Genomic DNA, 25,089 nt, shown 5'->3' with positions numbered 1-25,089 from the left:
ACATAGAGGCCTGATGGAAATGATAGCTGAGAGGCAGAGCATGGCATCATACCATGTTGTTGTGCTCTGTCTGTGCTGAGAGAATGTGGGCACAGCTGGCTTCATGGCAACCCTTACTCCGCCCGTCAGGGATGCAAGCACATGAACCATCCGTTCACATGCTCAGTGTTATGTTTCCTAAGAGCCAGGTGTGTCTTTGTTTGGCTTAGCTTTATTTTCACTTCAAAGTATGGAGGATCTATTTCAGTAGTCTTGCCATTAGTCCAATGTGTTGATTTAAAAGTAGGTATTAATTTAATACCTAAACTGACATGGCCAGGAGACACCACATGGCTTGGAGACCTCTGAAAACATTTTGAGACATTTTATTCTGGATTCTCTTAAGTGCACCACATACAATATGGAACAGGAGTCCTTTCACTTTGAGGACTTGTAGCACAGATACCTAGAAGGGAACAATAATTAAGAAACTATTAAAAACATTTTCTCCAGACTGTTGCCATGACAATTTTGAAGTATTTACTGTAAAGGAAGCAACTGATGTGAAATGAAAATAAACAGGATAGAGCAGAGAAGGAAAATAGCAGACAGTGCTTTGTAGACATCTCTGTGAACCCTGGAGCTCAACTTCTTGAAACTGGCTCTTTGACTTGCATATATTATATCAGGCAAAGTGGTTTTTTCTATGAAAAGACACCTCAGGACCAGAAGGATCTTCTTGCTTTATAGACCTTTATTGTGGACCAGGCCATTCGTAATAAATAATGCAAATGTAGGTAGATCAAGAAAAGAAGTGATACTATCAGAGGGATTATCTTGGAATACAAAGAATGACATGTAGACTGGTAGTGTGCTATTTTGGTAAGAATTGAGCTATTGATCATCAATAAAAAAGATTCCATAGCTGTACAAATTACATGAATTTGGACCTAAAAGAATTAGATTGCAATACAAACTTTAGTAAGAAATATTTGAAAGTCACTGTTATTTCTAACAAAAGTGAGTTGATACAACACCTTTCATTTAGGAGCTTGAGTCCTTAGTAATACTGGAATTGCACAACAGGTAAGTGGGAGTCAAGTGGTGTCATCTTGAGTCCAAAGGCACTGAGTCATTTGCTGGAAAATCAAACTACTACCTGCAAGACTTACTCCCAAGGATTCAGTTTCCACTGGATTTCAGACTTGGAATTTGTATTTCGCGTCATAAGCTTGAGGCTCTTTCCCGCTCCCCAGCGTCCAGTGGGGGAGAGGGACCCAGTAATACTCGTTGTTAACAAGCTCCTCCCCTTCCCTCCAGGTGACCCTGAAGTCTGGACCATGCTATTGGAATTACTGATCCAGATCCTTAAAACCATCTAACCCGCATTCCTCATTTTACAAAGGGTCCACAAAGGACTAAGGTCTGGTCGCTAATTCCAAGGTCTGCTCTTACCACCGCCACCCTCCCTTCAAGACCCAGAAGTCCAGGAATATTACAAAAATTCCTCGTTTAAGTTATCCAGAAAAGCTTGAGTTAGTTTGTGGCACTCCCCCTGTCCCCACGCCCCCTCCGCCCGGGTCGTTAACCTGCATTGTGAGTGAGCCTCCGGCTCACACCATCTCTGATGTTCCAAAACAGGGAAATAAAGTTGCCAGCCCTGGACTGCCGCGGGGCCCGAGGGGGGAGGCGGGTGCTCCGCCCCCGGCGTTCGCGGGCGGGCTCAGCTGGAGCCGCCGAGCGGCTAGCGCGGGACTCGGCGGCTCACGGCGGGCGGGCGGGGAAGCTGCGGGGCGTGGTTTGCAGCTTTCCGAGCACTGAGCAGCCCAGCGCGCTCTGCCGTGCCCCGAGCCTTCCACTGGACCGAAAAAGCGAGCGGGAGATCGAGCGAGAGGGGCGATCGAGAGAGCAAGGCTAGAGGGGCGCTAGCCCAGCCCGCGCCCTCGCAGGGCCAGCAGCGGGTGAGCGCGGGCGCGGGGCCCCAGCACCCGGGTGCGCCCCGGAGTGAGCGGTCTGGAGTGGGGAGGGAGGGACAGCGCGAGGGAGGGGAAGGGGCGGGGGCGAGGGGAGGAAGGTCCCAGAGCCGGGGGCGGGGGCCGCGGGAGGCAGGAACCGGTCGTTTGCCGGGGTCCAAGCCCGGCCACGGGAAACTTTGCCTGGGTTGGGGGGAGCGGGGTGCGTGGAGGGCACCGCAAACTTGTCCGCGGGAGGGGCGCTTAGGGATTGGAGCGAGCGCCAGCGGGTGGCGTTGGTCTCTCTGGCTTCTTTGTGTCACCTCCGGGCCCCAGCCCGCCGGTCCACGGGGCTGGGAAGCGGGTGTGTTGGGGGCTCCGAAGGGGGCTCGTTCTGGACCCCCCCCGTCGCCCCTGTGGGCCCAGGCCCCAGCGCTTGGGGTCCGCTGATTGTTTTGGTCCCTCGCGTCACGCTTGGGCGGGAAAGATTTTGAACGCCGCGTGAGATAGAGCGCGGAGAGCCGCGGCTCAGAGATTGCCAAATCGTGGGTGGTGTGAGGCTCGCCGGGGACCCGAGGACCCGCGGCGGGGGCGCACCGGGGCTGCAGAGGGCGCGGGGACCCGAGGGCCGGGGCGTGCAGGGAGCCGCGGCGTGCAGGGAGCCGGGCACTGGGACGGCTCGGATTATAATTCCATTTTGATTGCTTGGGGTCTTTGTTGTCTGAAATTGCCTCGAGGGTCTGACGGTAACACCTTCTCCTCCTTAGGTTATTTTTCATCTGTTAAAAAAAAAAGCGGGGGGTGGGGAACTTGTAAGGAATCAGTGCTGCTTGAAACAATGTTAGTCACCCTTATTTGATGGAGATTGAGAAGTCCTATGTAACATTTGCCTTTGTGGACGCCTGTTATGTCTGAAAGTTATTATTTGTCCCTCCCCTAGTGGAAGGGAGCGTCTGAGCCGGCCGCCAGCGGGCACGGTTGTGTACAAGCAGCAGCAAGTCCGAGCCAACCCGAGCAGGTTCTTTCTGGCCGCTCAACACTTTTGCATCAATCTTTTCTTTTTAAAAGTTTGTTTGATTTCAGGCAACTTTCACATGCTTTTCTGAAAGTTTCCATAGCGCCGAAGTCCACCTTGCAGATACTACGTGGCTGTGCTGGGACAGGCTCGACGCGTTTAGGGTTGGAATTACAGTCCTTTACCTTGCGGGTCGCTGCCATTGAGACGCTGTCAGCATTAGGAGAGAGTGTTCACGTTTTATGAGACGGAACACTGGGTGTGTTTTTGTACTTGAATGCGTGACTCTTCGAGTTTTCTTTCTGGAAAACTCTGCTGAGACTCACTCCTAAGGGCCTTACCCCCGCCCATGTACCTACTCGCACCAAGGGAACAGGTGTAATTAATCCTGATTTAGTTTTTTTTTTCGTGAAGACACTGGATACGTCAGAATAAAAAATGGAAATTTAGTTGTTTGTCCACAGGTTTGAGTACTGATCTTTATTGGAATTCCGTAACGGTGTGGTGATTGAGGGGGGTGGTGTGGAAGAGAGAATGGGGGGATAAATGGTAGTGGGAAAAATACAGTAAAGTAAGAAGATACACATATACAATAGGAAAAAAACTCAAAATCAAACCAGTTTGAGTGAGTTCTGCCTCGTACAATTTTTTTTAATATATAATGTGATTAAGTCTACCCAAGTAAACATTTTACACGCATTTCAGTGCATTACTACTAATTGTGTTTGCAGGGTATTGCAGTCTGTTTAGAGAACTGAGTGAAAGTTAAATGGAAAGGTCAGAAATGGAGTCATAGTAAATGAGGGAAAGGGTGAAAACGATTGGTTCATTTCTCATTTCTCATATGTTTTAAATACAACAGGTTTCCAGCAATTACACAGAATTCATTCATTTACTCAAACAAGCTTTTATCATATACCAGCCCTGTGCTGGGCTCTGAGGTGCCAAATAATACCTTTCTGGAATGCTTATTCTGTACGGATAAATGCTTTGCATTCACCGAATGAATATGTGAGTGCCTGCTGGGTATTGTGCTGGAGTTGTGATGCCCAGGAGAGCTGTGGTTCCTATATTCCTCCAGTGGGTGGATGGGCAGAACATAAAAAACATTACCAAGCCAATCACAGGTTTTAAAATGCAAATCAGATGACAAGGCTTCCCACCTCCTGCTAAGTGAAAGATCAGACCTGACAGTGGCCCCCAGAGTTTACCCCATGGGGTCCTCTTCAGCCTCCCAAGGTGGAGAAATTCTAGGCTACAGGTTTATCCATTTTATTGACCTTCTGAATGAACTAGTCATTGGTTTCATTGGTAATTCTCTATTGTTTACCTATTTGATTGATTTTCACTCTGATCCTTACTATTTTTCTTCTACTTTGGGTTTAATTTGCTCTTGTTCTAGTTTCTTTAGGTCATTTATTGGTGACTTTTTAAAAAAGATTTTATTTATTTATCTTAGAGGGGAAGGGAAGGAGAGAGAAAGAGAGAGAAATATCATTGTATGGTTGCCTCTCGTGCGTCCCCCACCAGGAATCGGGAACTGGCCTGCAACCCAGGCATGTGCCCTGACTGGGAATCGAACCGCGATCATGTGGTTCACAGGCCCGCGCTCAATCCACTGAGCTACACCAGCCAGGGCTGGTGACCTTTTTTCTAATGTAGATGTTTAGTCTTGTAAATTTCCTCCTAAGTACTGCTTTACTCACATCTCATAAATTTTGATCTGGTGTGATTTCACTTTTATTAATTTCAAAATACTTCTAAAAATTTTCTTTTCTTTATTGGCCTTTAGCCACACAGAAGTATATTACTTAGTTTCCAAATACTTGTAGATTTTTCCAGAGATCTTTCAGCTATGGGTTTGTAATACAAATCTGTTTGTGTCAAAGAGCATACTTTGTATGGCTTGAATCCTTTCACATTTGTTGAGAATTATTTTGTCACCCAGGGAGTACTTTATTTTGGTAAATGTTTCATGTGCACATGAAAAGAATGTGTATTCTAATTACCCCACGTCAAAGGAATATCATCACATCAAACACATCAGCACGACTTATTGCTATGTTGACTGACCTTGATCACCTGGCTGCAGAGCCAGTTGCCAGGTTTCTCCACTGTGAAGTCGCTCTTTCCTCTCCCTTCTGTACTTTGTGGGAAGAAGGTCACTATGTGCGGCTCACATGGAAGGAGTAGAGATTATGCTCCACTTCCTTGAAGGGTGTTGTTTTTTTATCCAGTTTGACCATCTCTGCCTTTTAATTGGGTGTTTAGACCATTTATAGTGACTATTGGTATAATTAGGTATAAATCTTGCTATTCGTATTCTATTTTTCTCACCTGTTCTTTTGTCCTCTTTCTTCTTTGTTTGAATTTATGGGACAATTTTCATCTATTTTATCTCTTTTGGCTTATTAGGTGTTCCTTATTTTAGAGGTTGCTTTAGGGTTTGTAGTTTACATTTCACGTATCCCAGTTTACCTTCCGGTGCACTGTGCCATTCATGTAGTATGAAAACCTTGTAATAGTGTATTTCAATTTATCTTCTTTTGACCTTTGTGCTATTGTCATACATCTTGCTTTTTGTCTGTTATAAACACCACACTACATTATTATTTCTGTTTGGACAGTCCATTCATTTTTAAGGAGATCTAAGTAATACGAATAGAGCCATATAATTACCCATGCAGTTACACAGGTTATATTTTTCTTCTACTGTTATTAAATGATAAAAAAACACATACTGAGGTTACTGCATTCATATGTATGAGTACACATACACGTATATACTTGTAAAGTTAGAATAAACTTGAAGTAGTGAAATTCGGAAACCAGAACTTAGCTTATTTTCTTACACAGAATTCACTGAATTATCTTTGGGTAGATCGTTGCTGTGTTAGACGGGTACTTCAGGATCCTGTGCACAGCCCTCAGTGCACCTGGGCTCCGAGAGCTTGGGACAGGCACTGCTGAGTGTGCTGTGCTTCTCATCTTCCCTCCGAGCAGCATTAGGACGGGGGAGGTGCATGGGAGAAGGTCTCAGCCCGCCTGTGCTGACATTTTCCAGATCCTGAGAAACTTTGAAAGATAAGTTTGAAAGCATTTCTTTCTTTTGATGGTGTCTGAGATGAAAAACACTCAGTTCTAGCTCTTCGAGTCAAAGTAACACATTTGATAAAAGTGAGCCTCAAGCTTCTGCTTGTTAGTGTTCATTGATTGAAAACTGTGGTCTGAGATGCAGTTCTAGGATCTTTAGGATTTGCCTTGTTACTCTGGTTCCCGCTGACTTCTGTCTTCTTTTGGGTACTGCCAGTGCCTGCTGTTTGTCATCAGTGAGTAACTGCTGTCCGTCTGAGTGTGTAAACGTACCTCTATTCTGAATGATAATATAGTGACAAGTATTCAACTATAAATGAGTAAAAAATCCTCTGTTCATTTAGTAAATTAATTTATTTTGAACATAGTTACTGAATGTGGGCTCTGGCCCATCGATGCAAATTTATCTCCCTTGGCTTTAGAAAGCCAGCTGTCTAGGAAGAGAAAGGCCCGCAAGCAGTGGGATGTGCACTGTAGTGTGGTCATTGGTGATCGCGGCAGTGGAGACTCGAACTGGGCAATGGGTGTAAGCTTAGAGCAGAGGTTCTCCACGTGTGGTCTGAGGACCAGCAGTGTCAACCCACTGAATCAGAAACCGTGAGGGTGGGGTCCAGCCACCTGTGTTTAACAAGCTTTCCAAGGGATTCTGATGCACACGCAAGACTGTGAAACACCAGCATAGAGGATTAGGTGATTTCTGAGCTCTTTTCCTAATTCTTGAATCTGTGACTATAGATTGCTGTGCTGTTTCCCCCATTATACTGTTGAACTACTTCAAAAAGAGTCTGGAGGCTTTGGATAGAAATAAATGATGAAGATTTATTCAAGGGTCTCAGGGTTTGCAAAACATAAACACAACTAGGCAAAAGCCCAGATGTGTTCTGAAGAAGAAAGAAAAGCTGAGAGTTCTTATAGTAAAAGGTACATCTGTGAGAAGAATCAGTCTTGCATTCTGAGCCTCTGGATTGGTCCAAGGTGGCAACTCTCCCTAGACGATGGCTGGTCTGGACAGTGGATATCAAATAGTTTGGACAATGGGTGTCAGAGGGTCTAGATACATTCTTTCCTTAGTCTTTCGGCTGCTACCCGTAGGGTAGCGGGTTTATCTGCAGGTTTGATGTATATTCAGGCGTGAATGCAGGACTAGAAAGTTCAAAAGTTGAAGTTCCCAGGCTAGTTAACACAAAAATAGAATCAGTTCCTCATACCTCAGCCTGCTTGATTTTAATAACTTAGCAGCTTGACTATAGTAACTCCATTTACTCTGTTCCTCAGTATTTTACAAGAGCTGTGTTTGCACCAATGAAATGTCATGTAGAACATTAATTGCTATGTGGGTAAAACAAATTGGTAAAGTTATGCCTCACAGTGGAGAAATAGTATATTAGATTTTTAAAAATTTTATTATAAAAAAATTTAAATGTATTCAAAAGTAGAGATAATAGTGAAATAAGCTGCATGTAAATATTACCCAGAATTAATTGTTATCAAGTTCTGATGATCTGGTTTTACCTACACCCTCACCTATCCCTGCATGCTGGGTTATTTTGAAGTAAATTCCACATATCATTTCATTCATCAATGATTAGATTTTAAATGATTTGAACTATTAAGGTGCTAGAGATGAATTTGAAACTGAATCATGTATAGCATTTTCATGGTTATACAATAAATTATAAAAGTTTATCTGGCCCTGGCTGGTGTAGCTCAGTGGATTGAGCACAGGCCTGCGAACCACATGATCGCGGTTCGATTCCCAGTCAGGGCACATGCCTGGGTTGCAGGCTGGTTCCCTGCAGGCCAACTCCCAGCAGGGGATGCAGGAAAGGCAACCATACATTGATGTTTTTCTCCCTCTCTCCTTCCCCTCTAAAGATAAATAAATAAAATTAAAAAAAAAGTTTATCTGGAGTTTATTTACATAAAAGATGAGTAAAACAAAATAGTGATGTGGACTTTTGTATATATGTATTCCTATTAATGTAAAATTCATTAAAAATAAATATACTTGCTATAAGAGTGAAAACATTTTACCAAAATATTATATGTACCATCATTATAATAGCAATATATACATTATACTTATAGATAATATTCCAGAATAGTAAGAAAGAATATACACCCATACACTGACAAAATTGAAATATGGTGCCAGAAGGAGAAACCTAAATTTGAAAGGCAGGTTTTGGGGAAGGGAGATGTAATAAGAAGGTTTTGCAGTTTTCTAGGCAAATTTTAACACATGAAAAATCTACATTATAATCATACATTAAGAATTCCCATTACTCATTTCAGCAGTTATGTTGCCTTATGTAGAGAGAAGAGGTAATCAACATTTAGGGAGGAACAATACATCTTTTTAAAAAAATCTCATCTTAGTCAATGTTCTGCACATATTCTTTTCATCAAGGTTAGAGATTAGTTGGTTAGAGCTCAGGCTATCAGAGAGTTCATGTTCAGAGGGAGAGGTCAGAGTTAATCTGCACAGACAGACTGCCTGTTTTCTCCCACTCTGGCTTTGGAGTACAAGTTATGATATCCTGAGGAAGAAATGATTCTATTATGACTGAAAAGTCCATTTTTGGCTGTGACGGTCTGACACATTAATTAATGGGTCATACAATAGATGTCAGCTAATTATACTTTTAAAAATGCTAATTCCTTAAAAGTAAGTTTTACCTTATGTGCATTGTAATAAAGGAAGTAAAGCTGAAATAAGTCAGAGAAAGATAAATACTATCTGATTTTACTTATATGTGGAATCTAAAAAACTAAGCAAAGCAGAAACCGACTCATAAATTGATGGTTGCAGAGGGTTGGGGGCTGAGGAGGTGAAGGGATGAAGAAGCACAAATTGGCAGTTGTCACACAGAGGGGTGTGACATACAGCATGGGGACTGCAGGCAGTAATACTGTAATAACTGTGTGTATGGTGCCAGGTGGGGACTAGATTTACAGGGGGGATCATTTAAAAAAAAAAACAGCTCACAACTGAAATGCATCTTAGCTATTATTACTATGATAGGGTATAGCCATGCATGATGAGATTGTTTGCTAGACTGAGGCATGCTAGACCTTTTGGTTCAAAATTTTGAGGTAGATATTCAGAAAAAAATTTTAAAGAGGAATGACTTATAAATTCTGTTTATAAAAGAGTTAAAGGTGTGTTTTATTATTCACACTTGTATGTTAAAAAAAAGGTTACTAGCATTCTCTTGTTTGAATATCCTTTGTAGTCACACATTTGATGACACAAAGAATTATTTCTCTGTTAATAGACCTGTATTTCAAAGCAAGTCTGTTACCTTTGTAGTCTTGGCATTTTTTTTTTTCATTGTAGCAAGCTGCATGCAACCCAGTTGGGTAACAATTAATAAGTAGTGTTTAGTCCAGAGCTGACTAGATTACCTTCTGGGCCTAATGAAAGGAACCTCCCAGATGCTTATAACCACGGGTTGACAATTTGATTACGAGACTGCTGGTGATGGCTTCTGAAACTTGGAGGTGCACTTGCTCCTCTCTGAGTCATCGTGTCGTCTTGCAGTTGGCTGTGTGTTTTCTTAGCAACCGCTGCTGACATCAGGTTTGAGCAGGGAGGTATGTTTTGAAATGATCCAACATATTCTTTCAGGTTCTGTGTGCCTGTTAAACCTCGTAAACCTAATGTGTGTAACACAAAAGGGAAAGATTTCATTGCAAATCATTTTGCTTCAGGTCTGTTTTCCAGAGGGGTTGGGGTGGAGGGTGAGAAAGGAGAGAAATAAGTGAGTCTGGGCGTGGACCTGCTTGTTTATGCCCATAGACTGAAGAGGAACCAGAATGGCTTCCATGGGCCGGTAGGAGAATATAATTTACTGGGGCCTTGATCTTGAGTAAGACTCCCATGTGTATCAGTGTTAAAAGGAACAAGTGAATTTTAGAAATGTGTGTCGTGTAGAGTCATGGTTAAGAAGGTGCTTCGAAGTCAGACTGAGCTCGGTTCAAATTCTGGCTTTACCATATACTCGCCGTATCACTTGGGCAAATCACATAACCTGGCTGAGTTTCCTCATCTGTTGAAACAGAGGCCAAAACAACCGCCTACCTTATAGGAGCGTTATGAGTATTGCTGATATAATAAGTACAGGTAGCAGACAGTACAGTACCTACAGGTGAACACTATAGAATATAGGAATCAGTGCTAATTATTATATTCAATTCAGGTGTGGGGAACAAGGGGCTAAGCGACAGGTGTTTAGGGTGATCAGAGATCAACCAGATGAGGTCCCTGTTCTTCAGGAACTGGGGGAGATAGCCTTGTAAACGAACCACGCCAGTATGATGCCAAGTGAAAGAAGTGCCAACGGAAGTGCCGGCTTTGTGGTTAAATCTTGGGGAGTTTTGTTCACAAAAGTATTTGGACTCTCTCCTCCTTGTCACTGGGGAACCCCAGCAGGTGCTCGGTGTGAGCTCTGTTTCACGGTAATGTTCTGGAAGATGTATTGGAGAATCCGGGAATTCAAATACAGGAGTGTTTTCAGAGACCCCGGTGAGTAGTGATGAGAATGGAGTTGGAGGGCATTAAGAGGTGGGGGAAGAGAGAATTCTAGATTAGGTGCCATTACTTGACAGAGGGAGAAGGGGAGGAGAAAGCGATGGTCTGGCGATGGGGTGGGCTTGCTGGTTCGTCGAGCTCACAGACCAGTAGACATGTAGCTGGCGATTGGACACCGAGTTCTGAACGAGGGAGCTCACATTTATTGTGCACCTGCTATGTCTCAAGGTTTATGCTAACTGTCTTCACAAATCATTGTTGGAAGCAAATAGTATTTTTATGGATGGAGAAATAGAGGCTCAGCAGTGGTCTGACATTATTTAAATATCCACCTTAGTGTCAAAACACTTCTCACTTTTCTCTTTCTCTTCAAGCTCTTCGCAGCGAGAGGAGAGCCAGGGCTAGAAAGAATAAGTGAGTGAGTACTGAAGGCAGCAGGCTTCTCTCTGGCATTTTTCATCGGTTTCCACATTCAGGCTCCCACGGCATTGTCTTCCCTGTGAGGAGAGACAGACTGTCCCTCTAACGGGGTGACTTGAATTTGGTACCTGAGGAATGTCAAGGGGGTTTCATATTCAATCTCAAGTTCCAGTATTACTTTCCTTTTAGTGCTGCTTGAAGGGTAAAGTCCTTCAAGATTTCTTTTCTCTTGCTGCTAATGAAAGGGAAATGTTTGGATAGGAGTGGGTAAAAACTTCATCAAATGAGCCTTGTTTTAATTGAATTGAGGAGGATGAGAGGGGCAGAGTGAATGCTTTTCTTCTTAATATTATCCCCTTTGTTAGTTGATGAGATGTGGAACCTGAGGTCAAGCTTGTGGGTATAGATAAAAATGAAGTCTGGAAGACTATGAACAGTTCTTAAACGTTTATTGTTACAAAAGTTCAACAACACACATGCAACCATATACATAGTTAAAAAGCAAAAGCTCCTCCTCATACCATTTTCACTTTCCATTTCTACAGTCTCTGTCCCTAGAGAAAACTCACTGTGGACGGTTATGTTTATCCTGTTTGGGTGTTTGTGAACACTCGGAGCCTTGGCAATGCGGTAATTATGCAAAGTAGTTAGGGCTTGTGCTTTTCCCTTTTTGCCTAGACATTTGGTATCAGGGTCATTATTGAGGCTTCATAATAGGAGTTCTTGTAGACTGTGCCCTGAAAGTCCCATGAACATGAAGTGTAACTCCAGTTAAGTGCTTTTGATCACCTTTCAAATCAGTGACATACCCAGGGTTAGAATGCAGAGACCTTGAGCGTCTTCTGTGTTGTTAAACCAGTTTTGTTAGTTAATTTCTTACACAAGTTTACCAGTTAACTGCCAGTTTAACAGTGGGCAGAAAAGCAGGTTTCATCGTTTTTTTTTTTTCCCAGAGTAAAAAAAGAGAATGTAAATGAACATAGGCCCATTTTAATTTGGTCACTGTATTAATCTGTTAATTACTTCCTATATTGAGTGATGATATGATGCGTGCTCTGGTACATTTCTCTATAGAATCATGGGATATGTGAGTAGATTAGTTAGATCTTTCCTGTAGGAAGTTTCCTTTAAGGACATGGAATGTGGAGCCTGCGTACTTCTGTTCAAGCAGGTCTTGCCAGTAACTTGCAGTTTGGTCTTGGGCAAGTTAAATGTAATGTCTGTGTTTCCCCGAATGAGGTAGATAATGTCTATCTTATAGACTTGTGAGGATTAACGAGATGGTACACGTAAAATACGTGGCACAAATAAGTGCTAAATAAATATTAATTCTTGTTACTGTTTTGTCATTATCAAATAGAGAACCTACAAATTTGGAGAATTTACCTGTTATCACTTTCAAGTTAAAACAAGAAGACATCACTGATAATTTCACTTTTATTGCACTGTATATTGTCAGAAGGAATGTGCAAATATTGAGATCACGTTTTTCAATCATATACAAATCAGGTCGGTCCTCTTTGTAACAAAATAAGTTGGAAGAGTTTCAACTAAAGGATTACACGAGATTTGTTCTGTCTTAGTGGCCCTACTTCTCGAGATCCTTCAGTGGGTCTGGTTTTTTTTTTTTTTCAGGAAAATATTATGGTATGTGTAAGACATCGTAGGGGGAGTGTTCTAATTGTACACTGATGGGGAGAAGTCAATTTAGGTTGTGTTTCTTTTTCAGAGTTTTGTGTTATTTTGTGTTTTGGGGACTGGGGACAGGTCAGGGATATTTCTAGGAGGAAAGCTTTGAGAGAAAGGAAAATATTTCTTAGATATCTCAAAACTGTAGTCTGAAATTCCATGAAAAGAAAATTTAAGAATCTTGTAATCTGAGTTATTGGAAGTTAAGTGGTCAGAGGATTAATCTTGTTTTTGGAAGTTTTTCTTCACAGGAAGGTACATAATTTTGAACTATTTTAATGAACTAGAAGATAGATTGAATCTCAGGAGTAGACAGAAATATATATATTTTTAATCCAGACAAACCCTGACTAGTGTGGCTCAGTGGGTTGAGCATCGTCCTGCAAACCAGATGTCGCTGGTTTGATTCCCAGTCAGGACTCATGCCTGGTTGCAGGCCAGGTCCCCAGCAGCGGGCATGTTGATTCTCTCCAACATTGATGTTCCTCTCCCTCCCTTTCTCTGTCCTTTCTCCTCTGCCCTAAAATAAGTAAATAAAATCTCTTACTAACTCCAGAGAAGTGTCTAATGGAGTCACTATGTGTGTTGTAACAACAGAGAATACTTAGTATATACAGAAGCACATTCCGTTCTGTTCTTTCCGTGAAGGGATGTAATCTGTATCAGATCTTAAACTTGTACCCACAGAATTGGCATATATATATCTTTAGGGAAAACTCAGAAACAAATAATTCTGGTTGTTTCTCTTCAGGTGAGAAACTCATGCCATCTTTAGAGATGCAATACAAACTAGTTTACACGCTCTCTAGTAAGTCACTAGGGAAGGCTAGGGGAGGGGGTGATTTCACAGAATTCTGCTATTTCAGAAGTCAAATCTGTTTTTTGGAGACACCCGCTATTTCCATAGCTTCATTCAGCAGCTTTTTAACAGTTGAGTGTCTGTTAAAGAGTTGCACTGCTGGCTGGAAAAAACAGCTTCCAAACAGTTAATTTTTCATCCGTTCCCCCACCTTCACCCCCCCCCCCACAACTACTTTCCCATTTACCAGTCAGAATGCTAAGATTTAATGGTTAGGTAGGACTGGGTGTTAAGCATTTAGTTACAACTTAATGTTTATCATCAATACATGTGCACAGTAATGGGTGGTTCTTTGGAAATAAAGAATTAAAGGGAAACACAAACTCAAAAAGGACAGAAAGGCACTCTAATTTTGAGATTTGAATTTAAAAAAAATTCCCGTAGAGCAATTTCCTTAATCTTACAGTATGAAAACCATAATCTGAGTGGTTAGAGATAATGTCATTTATTTTTTAATTTAATTTTTTTTATTGTTTAAAGATTTTATTTATTTATCTTTAGAGGGGAAGGGAAGAAGTATCGATGTATGCTCGCCTCTCGTTGTGTCCCCTGCTGGGAACTGGCCCTGCAACCCAGGCATGTGCCCTGACTGGGAATTAATTTTTAAATTTTTATTTATGCTTTTATTTTTTAAAATTTAGTTTTCAGTTGCTATACAATATTATATTAGTTTCAGGTGTACAACATAGTGATTAGATATTTATATAACTTATGAAGGGATCACCATGATAAGTCTAGTGCCCATCTGACACCATGCGTAATTATTATTATTTTATTTTATTATTATTATTATTAAATGTATTTATATTTTAGAGGGGAAGGGAAGGAGAGAAGGAGAGAAATACCAATGTATGGTTGCCTCTTGTGCATCCCCTGCCGGGAACTGGCCTGCAACCCAGGCATGTGCCCTGACTGGGAATCGAACCATGCTTGTTTGGTTCGAAGGCCCGTGGTCAATCCACTGAGCTACACCAGCCAAGGCTTTATTTTTTATTTTAAATCATAGCACATTTAAAACTAAATTTTGTGTACCAGATCTGTGATTTACAGATTAAAATCCACAATGATTTACTGAGTGATCTAAGGATTTGTCAGTTTATTTGCTTTGTACACTGTGCAATTCTTGGTCAATGGTTAAATAAAGTTGCATTGTAGGGGACAGAACAGGACTTTTTAAGATGAGTTCTTCAGGGTGTAAGAAACAATGGTTACTAATAGGAGAGATCAAAAGTTGAGTAAGTTCAGTATCATTTATAAGATACCAGTTATAAATTATTTTAAAAAAAGATTTTATTTATTTCAGAGGGGAGAGGGCTGAGAGAAACATTAGTGTGTGGGAGAAACATTGATGGGGCCTCTCACACTCTCCCAGTGGGTCACCTGGACTTCAACCCTGGCATGTGCTCTGACCAGGAATAGAACCTGCAACCTTTCAGTCGTAGGCGGGCACTCAATCTACTGAGCCACACCAGCCAGGACCCAATTATAAATTCTAATCCTGGATTTGTCCCAGACAGTTTTATTCTCTTGGATAAATCATTAATGTTAATGGTCTCAAGGTTCCCCACCTCAGGAGCATCATGATTATATAAAATAACCTGTGAGCACAACTAAAACAAGTATGACTGCCCACTTTTTGTGATATCCCTTGATCCTCTTGCTTCAACCCAACAAGCGGGCTCTCAAAGGTCTGCCACCATCACGGAGGAGAGAGGGTGATGTGATTAAAGGCCGTTTCTGGGGTAACTTTAAAAATGTGCTTGTGCTATCCCCAGTGAGCCGGTGAGTCTGGGCTCATGGAGGAGTTGCACCTTGAACAGTGACGGCAGTGGTGGGTAGTTTAATTAGAGTCCAGAGTTCAACACCCATCATACTGAATTCAGTTCAGGATTTTAGACTGAAGGATGCCCAAATCATCTTAATTCACAGATCCAAGGTCATATCCAAAATTACTCTATTAAGCAAAGCTATCGTTTAGCTATCATTTATCTGCCTTTAGGCAGATACAGTGCTTCCCACGTAAGATCAGGTTAAAGGAGTTCATCATCCAAGCCCTTATTATATGAAATGTTAAAGGGACTTATCTAAGAAATGGAAGATGATCACAAATATGAACAGTAATCAGTGGACTGAGCACGGGCCTGAGAACCAAAGGGTGGTGGTTCGATTCCCAGTGAGGGCACATGCCTGGGTTGCAGGCCAGATCCCCAGCAAGGGGTGCGTGAGAGGCAACCACACACTGATGTTTCTCTCCCTCTTTCTCCATCCTTCCCCACTCTCTAAAAATAAATAAATAAAATCTTTATGAAAAATATGAACAGTAAAATAAAACAAACTCACAACTATCAACAACTAAACCCAAAACAAAACAAATACAAACTAAGCAAAGAATTAGAACAGAAACAGAATCACAGAAATGGAGATCACATGGAGGGTTGTCAGTGGAGAGGGGAAGTGGGGATAATGAGGGAAAAGGTACAAGGAATAAGCATAATTGGTAGGCACAAAATAGACAGGGGGAGATTAAGAATAGTATAGGAAATGGAGAAGCCAAAGAACTTATATGTATGACCCATAGACATGAACTAAGGGAGGGGGAATGATGGTGGGAGGTAGGGGATAAAGGGGAGAAAAAAATGGGGCAACTGTAATATCATAATCAATAAAATATATTGAAAAAAGAAAGAAAAAGAAACAAAACATTTCACCCTAGCATGCATGGCTCAGGTGGCTGAGTGTCTTCCTGTAAACCTAAAGTGACTGGTGCAATGCCTGGTTGGGGCACATGCCTAGGTTGTGGGTTTGGTCCCAGGTTGGGGTGCTTACAAGAGGCAACCAGTTGATGTTTCTCACATTGATGTTTCTCTCTCCCACATTCTCCCTTCCTTTCCCTCTCTAAAATCAAAATAAAAATTTAAAAAACCCAATAAAATATTTGTAACATAATGTGACCCTTTCTTCTTCCTCAGAGATAGCTGATTAATTTGGTGTTCATCATTCTCAGGCATTTCCTTATAATTTTGTTGAGTATGAGTGTTAAGGGTGATTTCCAAAGTCTTTGGGCAACTGATAATGCCACACATAATGGATACTGACCGTGAGCACTGGGTCCAGACAGCCTGGGTCTCAGCAATATTTTAAAGGTTGTGTATAATCAACATCATTCTGTACCCTTTCTTCGGCAAGTTCCTTTTTTTCCTTCAATTTTATATTCGTGAGATGCATCTGTATTGCTATATATAATTCTGATTCATTCATTTGCTTCATTTTTTTATTTCTTGACTTTAGAGAGGGTGGGAGAGAGAGGGAGGAAGGGTGGGAGGTGAAGAGAGGGGGAGGGGGGAGGGGGGAGAGAGAGAGACAGACAGACAGACAGACATGTTGTTTATTGGTTGTTTCTTGTGCCCTGACTGAGGATCAGACCTGCAATCTTGACATGTTGGGGATGATGCTGTAACTGACTGAGCTACCCAGCCAGGGCAGATTCATTTATTTTCACTGTTTAATATTTTATTGTGTGACTGCTACAGTTTGTTTATCTATTCATGTATTTATGGATATTTAGTGGTGGGTCTGTTTTTTTTTAGTTCCCTTCTAGGACTCACCTGTTCATATCTTTTGCTTATTTTTCTATCAGGTTGTTTGTCTTTTTTAAAGAATTTATTTTTAAGTTTATTATTTCTATATTGGCTTGGGAACTGTTGTTTAATGAACAAATACTCATTAATATATGTCCTTAAGAAGCCGTATAAAACCTATTGTAGTTTACCCTTTTCAATATTATTGGAGCTACATGTATCTATTCACATTTGAAAAAAGAATTTCAGTATCTCTGATCGGACTGATGTGAAATACACCAGTGGAATTATCTGAGCATTAATATATGCCTATGACTGTAGATATGAATGAATTAGGCAGTCTTTACCTTCCTGATTGTAAAGACTGATTTAATTTTCCCATACTTACGTGGTTATGCAGGTGAAGAGGTTGACTTCATTGTATTCTAAAATGTGGGAGGAAAGCCTGTATGGGAAATTATAAAATCCTCATTTTTTTTTAACCTTTACTAAATAAAGCTGGATAACAGATGGCACCCTTGCTTCCTCAGTGAGCGGTGGGTGGGTCACAGAATAGAACGGAAACTATAAAGTGACTGGGAGGACTCAGGCCATTGCTCAGGAAGTTCCTTTCTAGAACTTTGCGTAAAACTATCCAGGTTGTTCATGACTTCGGCTCTTCCCCACTTTTTTCCTCCAGGGAATAGTGACCTGACAGAGATACATGTTAGGCTGTTTGTTCTTTTGTTGGCTACTTGTATCTCTTTCTGGCAGGTCATTCTTTCAAGGACTTTAAGCACCAGGATTAGGACAGTTAAATCTTTCCTTGGCTTGGAAAGTGTAATCTTCCTATTCATTCTGCTTTCTTGGCTTGTTTACTTCCTTCTTTCTTTTTACTTGCAAATGACTTTCATCTATTTAGATAGCCATCCTCCAGAGCATCCAAACTTTGTTCATTTCAATTTTTAAATTTAGTTTGTAAAAAAAATTAATTTTACTTTTTTTGTATTTTTTCATTACTATTTATGCCCCCCCATGTCCTTTTCCAGCTCCCCCTCCCCCCCCCAAACACCACACTGTTGTTTGTGCCTATGAGTTTAAACCTTTTTTGTTGTACAAAAGGATATAAAAATTTAAAAATACTTTAGTGCTAGAGGCTGCCCTTTGCTGGAGCATGGCCTCCAGTCCACATCCCCTCCCCCATTAGAACAGACCCCTCAGTGACTGCCCCTCAGTCCCGCCCTCCGCCGCCTTTCTCCCACCCTCCCTGCCCTGTAAGCCTCTTTTGTTGTTGAGAGCCAACAAAATACTGTAATTTGCTGGAAATTACAGGTGGAGGACAGGCCAAGGGATCCCTGGCAGAATTTCTGTAATCTGCCTGAGCTCTCTTCTCTCACAAATTGCTGATTAATTTGTCTCTTCTGTCTTGGGAATAGAACTTTAAAGTTAGGGTTGTTGTCCGAAAGAAAGATGTTTATTTTTAGAGGCTGAAAATATTTTGAGCCCATTTGCCATAACTGCTTTTTTAAGAAACAAAAACTTTGGACTTTAATCCCAAAGTGAAAACAAAAATCTTACTGGAAGAATTAGCAATATGTGAACATGTTGAAAACAAGCTGTCTATTTTTTATTTTAACTTTCTGTATTTGCTTAGTCAAAATTAATATTACAATAGTTGTTCTGAAATTCTCCTTTTCCTTGCGTGGCTTGCCATGTAAAATTGATTTAATGACCCAGAAGATAAAAAATATCAAGGGGGAAAAGTGTCTAAAGAAATTTTGTTAGTGCAAAAGGCATGATGTGAACACTCCAGTAGATGGTCCTCAGAGATGGTTCCATCTAAATTTATTTTTACAAAAATATGCTCTCTTAAAAAAAAAGCCCCTGAGTATATGTTTACTGATTTTAGAGAGAAAGGGAGAGAAAGAGAAGCATCAATGTGAGAGAGAAACATTAATCGGTTGCCTCCCATGTGGGCCTTGACCAGGGATCTACCTGCACTCTAGGTATGTGCCCTGATCTGTAACCGAACTTGAACTTGAAATCTTCCCGTGTAATGAATGGCGCTTCAACCAACCTAGTCACTGGGCTAGGACCATCCGAATTAATTTTGATCTTCATAATCACATGAATGGAAAGAATCCTTTCAAGTTTCTTTTTATTTTTAAAGAATCCCAATTTCATTTTGGGGGGGTAGTTTTTACTTTATGAGCCCCATTTTCTAGTAATAATGTAGCATAGGACACGGATAAACATCAAAGCAGCGGCCACCAGCGCTGACGTCTCACAGGATCTTCGTGAGCAGAACCCCAAACCCTTTACGGGCACAAAAGTCTATTTAAAGGTTCGCAATAACAATGACACCCACTAAGGGCTCTCTTCCAGACCCATCACTTCCTTTTTTTAATGGGAAGTTGAACTTGGGACAGAGGAGGAGGTGCGGAGATGTTACTGGATCAGCACACTCAAGCTGTCCCCTGTGTTTGTGGAGTGACAGACCTTTATGGGACAGTGCACAATGGGACTGGTGACGTGAAAAGACTCTGATTGATTTAGGTGAACAGAATAGTAAAGAAAATTGAGTGAGTTAAGAAATACACAGCAGCCAGAACATGAGGAAAAATCTCCTCATATCTTAATAATAAATAAAACTTTCAAAATGTTAATACTTCCAGTAAATTGTTCTTTCCTGTTTTTTGGCACTGATTTTTAAGCAGGTGTATTTGAGGGACGACCATTGTGTTACCAAGGTGATGCTTGGCTGCTGAGGTGGAAGAGCCAGCTTACGGCCTCTCCAGGCTCCCAGAGCTCCCAGACGATGCCAGAGACCTCTGGTCAAAGTGCCTGTTACAAAAGGGTGTATCTTAGAAGGCTCCCCAGTTTATACTTTCCTATGGCCCAGGGAGGTCTGTGGACCAGGTTGGTCCCAGTGATTCTGGTTTAAACGGCGATGGACCTGAGGGTCTTACTTTGTTTTTCTTTCCTAAGCCAGTCCCAAGAATTTGCTTTGGGTTGATCTTATAAATCTAAAATGTCTCATTTTGTTAATGTTCCTTCTTCCCTTTCTCCAGTAGGGGTTCGTAAGGGGGCTCATAGCTAGGGACTTAGATTCTCCAAATATTCCCAGTGTGGATACCTCTTTGGTGGACCCTGGGCCCCTAAGGACTTGATCTCATTCAAACCTCTGGGGTGGTTCCAGCGGCCTTGATGTGCGCGAGTCCTCACAGAGCCCTGCAGGCTCTGATGGGACCCTGGGTAATGAGATTGCCCAGAGCCCCAGTTCAGCAGCTGCAGGTGCTCACGTGCATCTCGTAGTTCCTGCTTGTCTACTGAGTCCAGGGCTTCAGGAACATGCATCTCATTATGAGTGCAACTGTAGCCTGTATTTTTCTGGGTTCCCACTTCCTTCGAGGGCTAGGCTGTGTTTTGTGAAGTTACAGCTGTGGATTGGCTGGCTATGGATTAAGCCGATTGCTTGAAGCTCCTTCAATTACAGTGGTGGATACTATTGTATTTTAATCATTTCTTAATTAAAAAATAACAAAATACATTCCTTTGACTGCTTGGTAATAATCATCTTTTATGGTCAGAGAAACTAAGATAATATAGTGAGTGACTTGTTCAAGGCCTCCTGGGGAGTCAGCAAGAGAAAAGCGGATCAGAACCACTATCCCAGGATGCCCAGTCTGTTACTTAGTCCAACAAACCTGTTATTGAGGATTAACATGCACTCAGGGCCAGAAATAGACCAATTGAGACCTAAATCAGTTTTGATCATTGGTCTTTAAGGATGAAAGGATGAGGGATACATTAATTTGCTGGGCAATTGATTTTCCCTTAGGATAAGATAAAAGCAAAACCAAAATTGTCAGATGTGAAAAATAGCACAGTAAATTGTTTGGGTTTGGAAAACTTCCAGGCCTATAAATAGATTATGGGAAGCCCTCAGGGAGAGAAACTAGGTGCACGATAGCTGTTTTCACATATAAAAATAGCAGGCCCATGCAACTTGAAGGAAAAAAATAGAAGCGCTATAACTTAGAACTGTAGTCAAAATAGGAACTATGATTCATAACCAAAACTTTGGTTTTTATTACCACTCACAGTAAGTCAGTAGGTTAAAAGTTTGGCAGGAGGATTTTGGGGTAGGCTTTGTACAAGCGAGGTTTCTGAGAGTTCCTATTTTTCCTGCTCAGAGGTAATTGATTTGGTTATCTACATTCATACTTTGCCTCAATAGAAATGAAGGAAACCATGAAAGTAGAAAGATGAACTGGCTCTACCTAATGTTGGCATTGGAATAGAATTACAGACTGCTTCGGAAGAGCTACCCCAGTATGAAGTCACAGCTCTGATTTGCTGGGCTAATCATGGTAGTGTTAAAGCCACTGACTAGAGCTTGATATTTAGCGCTGATGTTCAGAGTCAAGAAGGCATGTTTAATGTTTCATAACAAATGTGTTTTTGTTTTCCTTCATATGTATTCCTTTGCTTTCTTTTTAAAAAAATCCTCCCCCAAGGATGTGTTTATTAATTTTAAAGAGAACAGTAGGGAGAGAGAGAAACATCAGTGTGAGAGAGAAACACAGTGGTTTGCCTCCTGTATGTGCCCTGATGTGAGGATCAAACCCACAACTCAGACGTGTGCCTTGACCGGGAATTGAAGTCACAGCCTTTTGGTGTACAGGACGATACTCCAACCAACTGAGCCACCTGGCCAGAGCTTCCTTTGCTTTCTTAGTTTCTGTGTTTCCCTGACCATGCCGTTTTATGACTGCCTCAAGTTGTGGCTTTCAGCATTTTACAGGATGGGCCATTGAATCAGCACACTTGGTTTCCTTTGGACAGTGAGTGGGTGGGTGAATATGAATTGGCACATGTGGTCATGTGACCGTGACCCTTTACCCTGTGGGCCCAACACGTCTAGATCTCATTGGTCTGTCCCTGATATGCCCACTACCCACTGGGCCTGCAGCTGCAGGAGCATCTCTTCACGGGGGGCGGGGGGGGGGTGCACATCCCCGTGGTGGGAGTGTGGGAGGTTTGGGGTGGGAGGATTGGTTGGATGTGTAGACAAGTGTAGACAAGTCTGTTAATAGCTCTTGTATTTGTGGCTAAACAGAAATTAAAATAATGATTTGCTGATACCCATTCCCCCTGGGTGTCTGGCCTTTCAGTTTCTGCTGCGGAAGACCCTTATTAAAGCAGCAAACAGAAAAATTTAGGCATGACTCTTAAGTCTCTGGCCCAACCCACTAAACAACTTAGTGTGCTTCATTTGCTCAGTACACGTTGTTGGTTCTTTTAACATATAAAAGGCCCAAATCCTGGAGCAGTCTTATTTAGCATCAGGGACAGAATGAATTGATAGATGTGGAGATAAAAATATGCAGGTAATAACAGAACCCTTGCATTTTGGGATACTGAACCTAAGAGGGAAAGGCCTTTGGTTTCCAGGTGAGGGTTGTAGGGCGTGGAGGATTTTGTTACTTCAGGAGTGATGGTAGTCCCTGACTTGCGACCAGGGAGCTTGAGAGCCTTCCCACAGAACCTTTTGGTCTTTTGCTTATCTAGGAGTAATAAACTTGGAGAAACAATGACCTTGTCCTCCATCCAGGGAAGGAATGTAGGTGAGAGGAATCTGTTCTGTACCTGAAAGCCACTAAAGAGTTGAGAATCCTATTGCCTCCTAAACCGAGAAGACTGTAATGGGAAAAACTGAGTTAGGGTTCATTTGTCTTAATCATAAAAGATATGGAGAAGCCTCCCTTTATGCTACTTTTATCAGAAGATCAATTTAAAATTATTTTTCTTGTTGCATATGTGTCTCCCCTATTGGGCAGAGAAAGGAGATTCAACACCTCTAAATATTAACTTCTGCAGTCGAGAGGCGACCTGCCATCAGCCACAGTCAGTGCTGAACTGCATGTAGAGAAAGGAGGTACCGAGTCCCAGAGATCCCTCAAACCTGGGGGATGCGCCAGCAGACCCACCGAGGGTCTCCATCCCCTGAATTCTGACAGTTACCGTAGTGTTAGCTTTCCTTTCTTCCAAGAATGACTCTCCAGGGGGCTGGTGTTTTCTAGAAGGGAAGGTGAAGAAGCCAATTTGACATAGACAGTTAATTGCATGCAGAGAGAAAAGGGAGAGTGATAATATGTAACTGCACTAAGCAATGAGGGGCATCCAAAGTTCATCTTCCAAGGTCTTAGGTGTAGGAGGAAAGTGAAATGTCTTCCGATAAATGAGCAACAGAGGCAAAAATATTTCTGTGTTTTCCTTTTAGTACTCCATGGATAGAGCAAATGCATATTTTACAAATGCCACAAGATGAAGTTCTTCATTTTGTGTGAAAAAGCAGTGCAGAATTCAACAAACTAGGAAAGGTTATTGTGGGAATTCTTAGGTTTGTAGGGCTGACCAGTGATGGACATCCCAGGTGCTTTGAAAAACTTCAGTTTATTATTAGTATTTTTATTAATCACAAATCACATTCTTAAGGGAGTGTTTTCTTAACTGGTTATTATTTTTTAGGTAACGGTCTTCAAATTTTATGTATTTTATTTGAACTGGTGGGAGGAATGTGGCAAAGGTTGACATAAGTAGTTTTTTAAAAAATGGTGTGGGTTACATATGTTTCGTTTAGAAGGTGAGGTAGCAATGATGCTTGAAGATTTTGCCTGAAAATTCCTTAAATTGCATCACTCAGTTTGCAACAGTGATTTTCAACTGGTGTGCCGCAAGGATTTTTAAAACATGCCATACCTGACTATTTAGTCAGGGGTACCTGCCTCTCTTCCCTTAGATTGGCAAGTAAAAAGATGGTAACAGCCAACACAATAGCTGTCTGTTGTGAATGAATCAAAATTGTACCTTTTTTGGGTCAGATCAAAAAAAATTTTGGGGGGTGTGCTGTAGAATTTTAGTAATTAGTTTACGTGCACCATGAGATGAAAAAGGTTGATAATTGCTCTCTAACACAATTTTTATTCTTGCACTTTATCTTTTAGTCTTTGTCCATATATATATACACATACTGATGTAGTTACCTTCCTATTGAACATAAACATTTGTATTGTTAATCTTAGTTTTAAAATTTAAAAAAAATTTTTTATTTTAGAGGGAGAGGAAATGGGTGGGGGGAGAGAGAGATAGACACACCAATTTTTTAATTTTTTTATTTTTATTTTTTAAAGTATTTTATTTATTTATCTTTAGAGGGGGCGGGGAGAGAAATATCAATGTATGGTTGCCTCTCATGAGTCCCCTGCTGGGAACTGGCCGCAACCCAGGCATGTGCCCTGACTGGGAATCGAACTGCAATTGTGTGGTTCACAGGCCCCGCGCTCAATCCACTGAGCTACACCAGCCAGGGCCCAATTTTTTAATTTGTTGTTTCACTTATTTACCCATTCATTGGTTGCTTCTTGTGTGAGCTCTGACTGAGGATTTAACTTGCAACCTTAGTGTATTCAGATGATGCTCTGATCAACTGAGCAGCCCAGCCAGGGCCTCTTAGTATTTTCTTATTTAATACTTTTCATAGACTTTATGATGATTGGTTTTGTTTTGACTAAAAACTTCTTTACACTAATATACACTGATGAAATTTTGCAAAGCATTCCAATGTTGAGGATTCATAAATATACGTGTGTGTGTGTGTGTGTGTATGTGTGTGTATCTTCGTGTTTCTCACAAAGTACTTTTTAGGATAGATTCCCAAGAGAGATTACTGAATCAAATTGCATGTGCATCTTTATGATACAAGTTACGTATCACCATGTTGATTTCCAAAATGGTTATCATATATATAGTGTATAGTATATCAGTTTCTTAGTGTACTAGGAAGGTAAACATTTTTGCATGTGTGTGTTTAATATTTATATTTTCTCTTTTGTGAGTTATCAGTTCACATGTGTCAGAACTTGGTTTGGTTTTTTAGAGGGAACTTTATATCTTTCAGTTACCTATGAAGCTGTTCACACGGTCAT

General features: G+C 41.3%; 1 protein-coding gene across 4 annotated transcripts in view; it reads left to right on the top strand.

Annotated features, from left to right (window-relative positions):
* Positions 1 to 1,737: 1,737 nt before the first annotated feature.
* SYNE2 (spectrin repeat containing nuclear envelope protein 2) overlaps positions 1,738 to 25,089 on the top strand; it is a 296,623-nt gene continuing 273,271 nt past the window's right edge. For all 4 annotated transcript variants that reach the window (XM_037031145.1, XM_037031147.1, XM_037031146.1 and 1 more), the window contains exon 1: positions 1,738 to 1,940. The gene's annotated coding sequence lies outside the window, so the exon portion shown is untranslated. The remainder of the gene's footprint in view (positions 1,941 to 25,089) is intronic.

This window comes from Sturnira hondurensis, unplaced genomic scaffold (assembly GCF_014824575.4).
Source record: "Sturnira hondurensis isolate 20B ecotype Veracruz unplaced genomic scaffold, ASM1482457v3 Scaffold0021143, whole genome shotgun sequence".
NCBI lineage: Eukaryota > Metazoa > Chordata > Mammalia > Chiroptera > Phyllostomidae > Sturnira > Sturnira hondurensis.
The sequence above is the reverse complement of the archived record's forward strand: the minus strand, read 5'-3'. Positions and strand labels throughout refer to the sequence as shown.